We start from the raw sequence: 12,023 nt of genomic DNA on the forward strand, positions 1-12,023 counted from the left end.
AATCCTGACTAGAGGAATACTACACACCACTCCCAACTACGCATCACCATGATCGTCGTCTGAATCTGAATCCAAGACGATCAGGTCAATGACTGCATCGGTCCTCGCAGCGGGTCCCACGGGTACTGTACCCGATCCCAAGACAGCAGCAGCCGCGACGGTGGGTGAGCTAGACTCAGATGAAGCCCCTCCTACAGGCAACTCCTCTGAAGGGTCCTTCTCGTCCTCAGGTGATGGTGGTGGTACCACAACTCCGGGGCCACAGTGCACGCCCCGTGGTAGGTTGAAGCTAATCGTGTGGCGTCTCGAGACTCCTTGCGTCAGGTTCTTCATTCGGTCCACGTGGTCCTCCATTATTCGCCCTGTGTAGATGGCTCGGTGACCTGCGGGGTCGACCACCCAAGAGCCCCAGGTGTCCGTGTCTAATAACTCAAACCTGGTCCCCCCCGAAGGGACGACCATCTCGAACCACTCGGCCATCGACATCTGACAAAAAGGGCATACATAGCCCCCCATACACAGGTAGCACGCGCAAGGGTCAACTCAAAGAATTACATAATAGTACATCCAATAGGCAAAACTTAAGTAGTAGCCACATAGGCTTAATTATGAATGTCAACATTATAAATTACATAATCTGCCAAATAGGAATAAATAACATTTGCTGGCAATTAACATATCTCAAAACGTTAACAGATAACAAATACAAACAGGAACTAAAATCAGCATGAATGGTGCATGAAATGCATATGCAAAGGAACAAGATGCATTCCGGAGGGATGGGCACCAACGAGTCAGCCCTAACACCAGCCACGGTGGGACCATTTCTGCTCGGGTGTCTCTTATACCAAACAAAGTGTAGTCAGATCAGCAGTAAACCCGCAGGCCTGCCATTTCCGTCTGCTACCAAGAATCACCGCAGTGTTCTTACATGGAAATCCGGGTCTTATGACCATTTTTGGAATCCAACGAGGTCCGGCATCCCACCGTGTATTAACCTCAATGAGTGCATGAATGCAAGTGGTTAGCCAAACAACGTCTCCGACCTCACTCGTCACGTCGTCACGTGTTCTAGCTAACTAATTGTCTCTAAAAAGAATACCCTAAGGTAAATGTCGATTCTGTGACAAAAGACAATTAATTATCAAAAGTAACTCATGATGATTTCTCGAATCATCCGACTCATCTCCATCCGATGGTCAAAAACTGCTCAGCGAGCAAAAAGTACCAATGTACTTGGAAACTACCAGTTTCCCGGCTTATCCTTTAGATAGCCGAACAACAAATCTGCTCATCGAGCGAAATAGTATCAACATACTCAAAACTTATCAATTCCCCGACTTATCATTTAGATAGCCCAACAACGAATCTGCTCATCGAGCGAAAGAGTATCAACATACTCGGAAACTTATCAAGTTTCCCCAAAACTTGCACTCGGCGACACTTCTCATTTTCCAAAAACTAATATCCAAACCCTAAGTTTCCATATGAGATTGTTTTCTTTATTTAAAGGGTTCAGAGGTTGTTTAATATCTTATGAATTTTTCCTTGTAAAATAGTTTCCATTTAATCTTGTCTCCAAACTTATGAGTTTAAAAGATCCCATAATCCCAAGTAATTCCCAGAGAAGGTCTCGATCCATCAAAACAACGACAAGGCCCGAAACTCTGTTCGTCCCGTCAAACTTTCTCAAAATCTCACGATAAATTCTGGCATAAATGTCTGTTATCCTCACTCTGTCAAACAACAGATATATGTGTACTTGCACATTCAAAACAGTACAATCCAACAGTCATGACACATATATCAACACATGGAGGAATAATCATTTAGCACATAGCATATAGGGAAAATATCACACATCCTAGATTAACCAGGTAGCACATAGCATGTGATTCAACCTCAACAGCAATCAAGCAATAAAAGATTATCAATTGTCAGTCGTAGCCTCAGAAAACGTTTTTCCCAATCAAACACAATCAAGTGCATAAACAATAAATCAAGTCAAAATCGTCGACACCTAATTCATTATCTAGTATTCAGTGAGTAGCCCTCACCTGTAGATTCTCCCTGGTGTTTCTCAAAGCTTCCTTCACAAAGTTCCTCCTCAACTCCACAAAGTTCCTCAAAAGAACCTTAGGACAAATTCACAGAAATCAATCACAATGAGTCAGAAACTCAGCAAACAATACGTACTAGGATTACACGAAACATTACAAACTCCAATGTACGACAATCTAACGCGTTAAGACAAGTTTTCGAAAAACAAAATCCCCCCCCCCCCCCCCCCCGTGATGAGGAGCTCTCGGCCACTATGCACAATTAGGTGGACCGATTTTTCTTCGATCAAACTTGGTTCCTAGGTTATACTTAGCCGTAACTAAGACGGTTCTAAGCTCAGAAAAATTTTCGGATCAAAAACTGTCGCAGGGGTATTTTGGTCATTATTTTCAGCTCAGAATTTCAAAACTGGATTTTCGAAAAACAAATTGGATGGGGACGTCACCAACGACGTTTATGACGACTAATCCTACTAGCACTAAGCTAAGTCGTGAATTTTTAGCGTAAAGAACGAAACTTTGCCCAGAAATGGGTTTTTCCAACAGAAATGAATCTCGGCGGCATTTCGGCGACATTCGGCAAAATGTAATCCGCTAAACACGCTCAGGAGCATGCAAGGAATAAGTTTAGACACTGAAATCAGCTTATTTGGACAGTTTTACAAAAAGCTCAAAACTTTGAGCATAGAAAGACATAGAAGAAGTCGACAGAAACGACGATCAGAAGTGAGATATGGTATTCCTACCTCGAGGTCTTCGATTAGCAACGAACTATGCAGCAAACGGGCAAGAATCGGCGAAAATCAAATCCTCCTCCTCTCCTTGGAAGCTCGCGGGTTTTGGGAAGAAATGGGGTGCGTTTTGAAAAATTTTTCATTTTCCCGCTATTTATAGGTTTTGGAAAATTTGGAAAAATGAAAATTTCGCGATTCCGATTTTTCCTGCGTATTCCTCGGAGAATTCTAAGATAGGTTCTGGCGACAGAATTCCAGAACTCAAAACAGATTTCTTGGAATTTAACCAAACGATCAAAAGTCGGTGTAAATCGGTTTACCCGAAAAACTACTTTTTGCAGTTGATGTCGGATGAAAAAACTTCGTTCTGAAGAAAGATTAGAAATATCGAGAATCTTCGTTTGAAGCTCCGAATAGAAAAAGTCTTCATCGTCCGTTGGTTTTAGGGTTTTTGAACTATCAGGGTTTCGGTTTCGGCAAACTTCCGAGTATTGGAATTTGGCGTTCGTACATTCCAGGGTTTCGTATCGAAACGCTTGTTTATAGACGAATAAGAGAAGTTCTAAGATTTCTCTGAAAATTTTTGGAATTAGTTTCCGTCGTGTCTAAAAATATAAATTAGCTATTTACTAGCGTTCTTGACCTAGGTTTAAGCGAATACTAATCGTGCTATAACTTTTATCGACTTTGATACAATCCTTAGCCTTTTCCTGAACTTTCTCCTTCACAAATTTACTCCATTCAATAAACACTTGTTCAGGTTTTCCTTCACGTTACATCAAATTAATCGTGAAAAGGAATTTTATTCGATTTATTCCAAACTTAAAATCTTGGGTCTCACAATGAAGAAGAGGGAGGCATATGGATTTTTTGATTCACGTTTAGTTTGAGGAAAGCATATGGAAAACTGAATTTGCTTTTGGTTTCTGTTTAGTCCAACCACTCTTGCTTTGCAGACTAGAAGAAATATTCTTAGTTTGTTTGGAGATGATTCCAATGCATTGAGAGTCCTAGGTGCAAAATTTTGAGCTGTTTTTTTGCAAGAACTCTAGCAGCTGGATCTAGATGTCCGGTAGATGTTGTAGAAACTCAAAGGAAAATAGTTGTTTGTTTTTGTAGATTTAGTGTCACTGAAGTTTATGTGTTTCTATTTATCTCTTTTCCCGCACAAACTTTAAAGACAAAGGTGGGAACACAAAAGTATGATGATTTGATGATAAAAATATGTTTGTCATATTTTATCAGATTCAGGTCTATTGATCTCCAAGGTTGGGGGTTGAGAAGACAATATTCGAGTGGTGAGTTTCTAATACTTCTTCGATGTGGCACATCTGGGTTTTATTTTACAAGTTTCCCCCCCCCCCCCCCCTTTACATGATGATTACTTTAGTTTTGTTGGGTATTGTGGATTATGATGTTAGAAGTGTTGGTTTTGTTTTGATGAAATGATAAACCGTGCATTGATTTATTGTTAAACATTTTTTTGTTTATTTTCAAGGTTCATGTTGCTAGAATTTCTTTTTATTCGATTGTATTTATGAGTTTTTTTTTTGTGATTGCTTCGAACATGGGTCATTTTATTCCTTTATATGCTTTGATATGTTTTCATATTGTTTCGTCTCTTCTGTAAACTTTGAACTTTCTTCTTTCTTTGTTAATTAATAGGTGGTTCCACAAATTTAAACTGAGTCGTGGGTTAAAACTCTGTTAAGGATGGGAGAATGTGTTGTGATGTCATCTCTTTTCTCTATTGTTGAAAGATGATGGACTTGACTTTGAAGAAGAATTCTAAAAAGCTACAGCCTACAAGTTCTTATTGGGCATGTTTTCAATTGGTACGATACGTTCCCTATCAGAATTCAGGTTTGTTTGCAAAACCTTTAAGAAATGGGGCCTTAATTATTTCATGTTGCAAACCCTTTGAGAAAGAACCTTACCTTATGAGGTCTATCTGTCAAGAGCTTTTCTGAAAGGCTTAGGAACTCCAGCGCATAGATTCTTAGAAAATACCATGTATCTCTTTGTTACTCATGTGTTCTTTTAACCTATAAAGGCTTATGATATTTAGGTGTATAATGGCATCATTTGCAGGAAGTCCATCCATTCTTATGAAAGTTCATCATAGATATACATATTTCTTTTTCTGATTTAAAGGTTTCCACGTTATAGCTAGAATAATACATTCCTTTTTTTCTTTCTGATTTGCTCTCATTTTCCCAAACTGATTTCAGCAATACGCTGAAGTTCAGGGTTCTTTTATGAGTCTCATTCTTTCTGTGCCGACTTTAAAATTTCTGAGATATTAGAAGCAATCCCTTTCCTTCGATTTTCGCTTGTGTTGTTGTTTTCCTACAAGATCGCTTGCCTATATGTTTAATCTATCCACTTCCCTTTGGCTATTATCTTTGCTAATTGGTTTCAGGGGTTTAAATTTGGGAAAACTCCTTTGAAGTCCATGCCCTAAGGTAAGCTGTTTTTTTCCTTTTATTGTTCTATTTTAAATTTGGATTTCAGTTTACTTTGCAATATAGACTGATGATTTTTTGTATTCTCCTATGTCTAATTTAGGACCCTCTGGCATGAACGTTATCAGAATGATTGTCATCAAGGTACAATATAACTGCTTGCTCAAGTTGATATACCAGTTATTCCATAAAAAAAACTACAACTGGGATTGTAGCAGACTAGCAGTTATATACAAACTGTAAAATATATTTATAGTGGCTTTTCATGTGTTGCTTTTTAAGATTGTGTTGTGTTCAGAGAAATTTTTTTTTTTTCAATATCAATGGCAAATCTGTTTTAATCTATATTTCGGCCATTCTCCCTTAGAAGACAAACTTCAAGTAGACTAATCAATATATATCTCTTATACATTTTATTATTATATGCAACTAAAGTAGTACTAACAAACTACTAATATAAAAGTCTGATCTATTTCATATATTTTTTAAGGTTCCATGCAATATTGGTTCAAACTTGGATGACTTGGTATAAACACAAAATGGTGTCATACTTTATGATTTATCTTTCACAATACTAATTTGTGCTACTATCACATCTTTTTTTCTAATATTAATATGTGTTCTGAATGCTTTATTGGTGATTTCGTGCTATTGTCTTCATGTTCATGAAGAATGTGAAACGATTTTCTGTTGATATGAATCAAGCTTAGTTTATTTTACTGTGTGAAAACGAACTCGCATAATCACGTTCATAAAGAATATTTTCTCTTTTTTTCACTGTAGATTAAATCAGCAATTGTTTATTAGCCATCATTAAATCATCCCCTGATATGTTTTGCAGAATTTGAGATTTGATTGAGCATTTTTTTTGTTAGTTATTCAATTGTACGAATTTCAATCTATTTTTTTATACATCGGAAAGATAAATTGCACCCGTTAAGAATCGATCCCTAGACCTCCCTCCTATCCAACTCATATGTCCCACAGCTCCTACCACTTGAGCTATCCTACGGGGATACGAATTTCAATCTATGCAACAAAATTTTCAATTTAAGACTTTTTGTCCACTTTGCTCATCGTTTCAGACTCTTCTATTTCATTTGTTGTTTATTATATTTTTAATAATCAAAGTATTAATTAATGTATCAAATACAATAGACAAATTCTCCGTGCAACGCACGGGTAAAAAACACTAGTATTAATTAAAACTGAGACATGATGAAAAAGATAAAAGAACTTGGACCTCAAATTATAATTCAATTTTCCCTATATCAGAGGAGCTTCTAGACTCAACTATGGTTTTTTTTTTTTTTCGTTAAATCTCCAAAGTAACAGACTTTACTGCAAAACAAAAGTCCATCCTTTCTTCGTCTTTCTTCCTCCTAGATTCACTGGAAGCTCAGATAACGTGGTCACAAGCGAAGAAATTTCCAGATCGAGATCGAGCAGGGAGGCAAGTTTCAGAAGACCGGGATCGAGCACGGATGCGAGTTACAGACCAGGATCGAGCACGACAGGGGCGAACTGAACAAAGACAAGGTACCATGGACGAAAGGGCAAAAATCAAATTTATGCCTTCCTTTCAACGGTCGAACGCTCCAACACCTAACGCTCCTACGCCAACGCTCCAAATTATCGATTCCGGTAGAACGTTGTTTGGGTAACTTTTAGCGTTTTTGCGTTGTTGCAAACGCTCATCCAAACGAGGACGGAAAGCTTCGGAACGGCGTTTGGGTGAACGCAACGTGCGTTTGAGCAAAAAAACGCTATCCAAACGGAGCCTTACTCTTTTGCCTAGAGGGAAGGGGTTCGTTCGAGCCTTGCTTTTCCTGTATATGTGGCGGGTCCCGCAGTCCACTGATAAATCAATTCAAGGTTTGCTTTACATAGCAATAAAATCAATATATATATATATTAAAGCAGTAACATTCCAAGCATGCCATTATCAAAAACCTCAGCTCCTGAATATTTCACAATATTTTATTCCCTCCCCTTCGCACCACAACTTGACACGTGTCCCTTGAGGATTATTATATTCATTTTTATTCTTCCATCTTTCATTCTCCATCCTATCCCACTATCTGCATTAATTTGTCTTAACCCATTATCTCGGCCAAAGCATAACATTATTATGAGTGTTTAATGATGGACAAATTTCAATATACAATCTATATACTTTATAAAAGAGAATCTTTATCCAAAAGAATTAAACACGTGGCATTTTCAGAATGATTTTCCTCTCACCCCTCTCTCTGGCTGACAAGTGTCACAACCAGAGAGACTTTCACACATTAATTATACAAATCAATGTCCCTCTAATTTGTCACCTATTAAATTGCCACCGGTTAAATGCCTCTCCCAGCTATAATCCATGCACCTAATGTGAAAAAGAATATTCCATGAAAAATTCTATTATGTTTTTTTATTCAAATCTGTAGGTAAATATTGGAGAATTAAGACAGTTATAATCAAATAATTAAAAACAAACCCATAGAATAATTCCTGTTTGAATATTGTAACAACCCTGATTTTAATTTTTTTAAAAAGGAACATACAGCCGTGCTTTGACAATTTACAATGGCTGAAAGTTTTAATCATCTTAATAATATTGACTTAATTTGAGGAACACGTGTAATGAATGAAAAGTCAAGCCGTACAAACAACCATTCTAATCTGCCTATGAATACATTTATTTCAATTAAAATACTATATATTTTAAATGAAATAAAAGTCAAGCATTAAATATAATAAATCAGATTGGTTATGGAACGTAATTATTTCGCTAAATGTTAGGAACATAATTAATGTATACAGAAGCAAACGAAATTAGTCTGTTTTTTATTAATTATAATTTTCCAAATCAATTTTATTGATTATGACTATTCAACAAATGCCAATGAAGAAAGGTTAATTAGAGTAAATCAAGGCCGAATATTGATTGATTTAGCACTATCATGGAAAAAAAATTCGAAATTGACATAAATTATAACATATTCTAAAAGCATTTATTACTGGTTTGTGTGAATGGAATTAAATGTATATAAGGAAAATTGTTGACCGCTGCATTATTACTGATCAATTATTGGGAAAAAATTCAAATAGTGAACCCTACTTTCAGACTATATATACCCCCTCATGTGACATTTCTCCTCCATCATTCCCAACATCTTCCATCATTCCTTGCATATTTCAAATTAACCTTTTTTCTAATGGCTTCAAGAATCGACGATCTGGCCAAGATAGATGCCTCCAAAGAAACCTCGACAATTGTTGCGAAGGTCAATCATCTATGGCTAAGTCCGAGCCTATATGGCTCAAAGCTACCCTTTTCAATGGATATGATACTGATGGATGACAAGGTATAGTTTAGTGTTTTTTTGAATCAATCAGTTTTAATGTATTTTTTTGAATGCATTCATAAATTTCTTAGTTTGTTTATTTTTAAAATTTCAGGGCTGCAAGATTCATGCTACTGTTAGAAAGACTTTGATTTATCGATTTCAGTCTTTGCTAACTGAAAAAAAGTATACCAGATTTCCTACTTCGGTGTTGGCGAAAGCGGACGTGATTTTCGCTCAACCGAGCATCCATTCAAGATCAACTTTGATATTCAGACTTATGTACGCCTGCTACCTAACAAGGCTATCAACATAATGCCGTATTCTTTTGTTCCACTTGCAGACATAATTTATAAGGACCTTGATACATCATTTCTTATAGGTATTACATCTTCCGTAGCCTCTTGATTTCTTCAATAATAGTTATTAATTTTTCTTACTTTTTTTTTTACTTTTTTTCACCAGATGTAATTGGAATTATCACGGGAGCAAGTGGAGAACAAGAGTTCGAAAAAGATGGTACTAAACAGAAGAGGATAACAATAGAGCTTGACCAAGATGGGTACACCTCATGTTCTTTGCTTATTCAAATCATCGATCCTAATTTTATAACCGGTGCACTCTCATCCCACCCCCCTCACTGACTGACAAGTGTCACAGCCACAACAATTCTCACAAATTTATTAATTGCATTGATTTCCCTATAATTTGATTTGGTTGTCCCCCATTAAATATGATTTTCAAAATCATTTACTATAAATCAACCTTCTTATTGCTGATTTCATCACATATTCAAAATGTGTTTTTGCCATCCTTTTTCTGCAAGTATGAAGTTCAACCTTCTCATATCAAAAGGTATTTTTCGCACTTTTTATTCAATTGACATGTTACATCTGATTTGGTTCCGTTAACTATTACTGAGTTGTTGTCTTTTTCAATTGTGATTGATGATTGCCAACAAAATGTATTGAAAGTTGTTAAGGAGGAGAAATAAGCTTTTGAAAGTTGTCAAGAAGGAGAAGATATGATGTGTAAGGCCCGAGTTTTTAAGTTCATACTAAGTGAATAAACTTCTTATTCACGATTAGGGTTGATGTAATGTGAAGGGAAACCTGAACGAAAGTTTATTAAATGAAATATATTTATGAAGGAGGAAGTTCAGGAAAAGTTCAAGGATTGCATTATGATCGATAAAAGTTATAGCACGAACGTTTTACGCTTAAACCTAGGTCAGAAACCCTAGTATATAGCTAATTTTCACTTTTAGGCACGATGGCAGTTAATTCCAAAAATCTTCAGAGAAATGTTAGAACTTCTCTTTTTCCATATATCACAATCATTTCGAGGAGAAACTCTAGGATCTACGAACGTCCGATTCCAATCATCGGAAGTTTGCCGAAACCGAATCCCTGGTATTTCAAAACCCTAGAATTTCCCGACTTTGAGGACTTTATCTATTCAGAGCTTCAAATGAATATTCCACACGCGTACACCCATTTCTCTTGATGATTTCAATCTTTCTTCAGAAGGAAGTTTTCCATTCCGACATTCGAGGCAAAAAGCAACTTATCGGGTAAAATAGTTTTACACCGACTTTGCACCGACTTTGCATTAGTTGCCAAAAATACAAGGAGACATCTTCTTAGCTTGGGAATTCCTTTGCCAAAACCTATCTTAGAATTCATGGTGAATGACGCCGGAAAAATCGGATTCGCGGAACTTTCATTTTCCCGCGAATTTCCACCTTCTATATATAGCAAATAAAGGAAGAAAAAAACACAATTTTCCTCCATTTTCTCTCCTCTAAACCGCGGCCAAGAACAAGGAAGAAGGAAGAAGAGTTTTTCTTCATCGTTTGCTTGATCGTTGATCCGTTAGTTGCTACTTCAAGGCTTCGAGGTATAGTCGCTAATCCTTACCTCCGATCGCTTTTTCCATAGCTTTTCTGTAGAGTTTTCTGAGTGGATAGTTTATGGGTTTTTGCAAAACTATCCTGAATCTTTCATTTCTGATTCTAAACCTCTTCTATGTATGCCCAAGATCACTTCTGCCGGATTAGATTTTCCGTTATGTCGTCGGAATTCCGCCGGAATCAATTTGAACCTAAAATACCCATTTTATGTAGTTTTTGAGTAAAGTTCCAATCTTTAGGCTGTAAACTATCGCCTTAGCTTAGTGCTAGTAGGATTAGTTGTCATAAACGTCGTTGGTGACGTCCCTGCAAAATTTTATTTTTGGGATTTCAGTTTTGAAAATCCTAAGTTAAAAATCATGACCAAAATACCCCTGCGACAGTTTTTGATCCGATAATTTTTCCGAGTTCAGAATACCCTTAGTTACGGCTTATGAAAGCATAGGAACCAAGTTTGATCGAAGAAAAATCGAACCCTACAATTACCTATAGTGGCCGAGAGCTATTAAGGGGGAGGAAGAAATTTCCTTTTCCGAAAACTTGTCTTTTCGCGCTAGATTATCGTACCTTAGAGTATAGATTACTTCGAGTAACCTTAGTAAGTATCGATAGCTTAGTTTCCGATAGATTCTGATTGATTTTTGTGGTTTTATTCTAAAGGTGATTTTGAGGAATTTCCTGAGGATCAACACCTTGCTTGTGAAGAAGAGTTTGAAGTTTTTGCTGGAGAACCTTCAGGTGAGGGCTTCTCACTGAATCTCTAGTTAATGCTTAGGGTCGATGTTTCGACATTGTTTACTGTTTATGCACTGGGATTGTGTGTGATTGAAAATGTTTTCTGAGGCTTCGGCTGACAATGTAGATGATTCATCTACTGAATGTTTTTGAAGATTGACTTACATGCTATGTGCTATGTGGGTAATCTAGGATGTGTGGTGCATGCTTTATATGCTAAGTGCTAAGTGTTTATGATGCGATTTATTGATATATGACATGTTGTCGATTGTGATGATTTAAATATGCTTTACACTGAAAATCTGAGATTCTGAATGGTGAGAATAGCGGGCAGGTCATGCCGATTTTATTTTGAGAGTTTTGAGAAAGTTTGATAGGACGAACGAGGTTCGGGCCTTGTATAGGGTTTATGGATCGAGACATTCTCTGGAGTCATTTGGGGATTCGAAGATCCCGAGAACTTATAGGAATTGCGATAAGACTAAAAAGGATATTATTTTGAAAAGAAAATTCATAAGACATTAAACAACCTCTAAATCTTTAAGTAAGGGTAATAATCTCGAAAGGAGGCTTTGGATGAAAATCATAGTTTGGAAAACGAGAAGTGTCGTTGGATCCAAGTGTTGAGTCTGTTGTTGTTGTGCTGTTGGAGCAGCGTTGGTTGTTGTGCTGTTGGAGCAGCTATGTTGTGGGGCTATCCTGGGGATAAGTCCGGGGAACCGTTAGTTCCCGAGTATGTGATACTCTTGTGCTGTTGGAGCAGCGATGTGTGTTGTGAA

Source organism: Lotus japonicus, chromosome 2 (genome assembly GCF_012489685.1).
Source record: "Lotus japonicus ecotype B-129 chromosome 2, LjGifu_v1.2".
NCBI lineage: Eukaryota > Viridiplantae > Streptophyta > Magnoliopsida > Fabales > Fabaceae > Lotus > Lotus japonicus.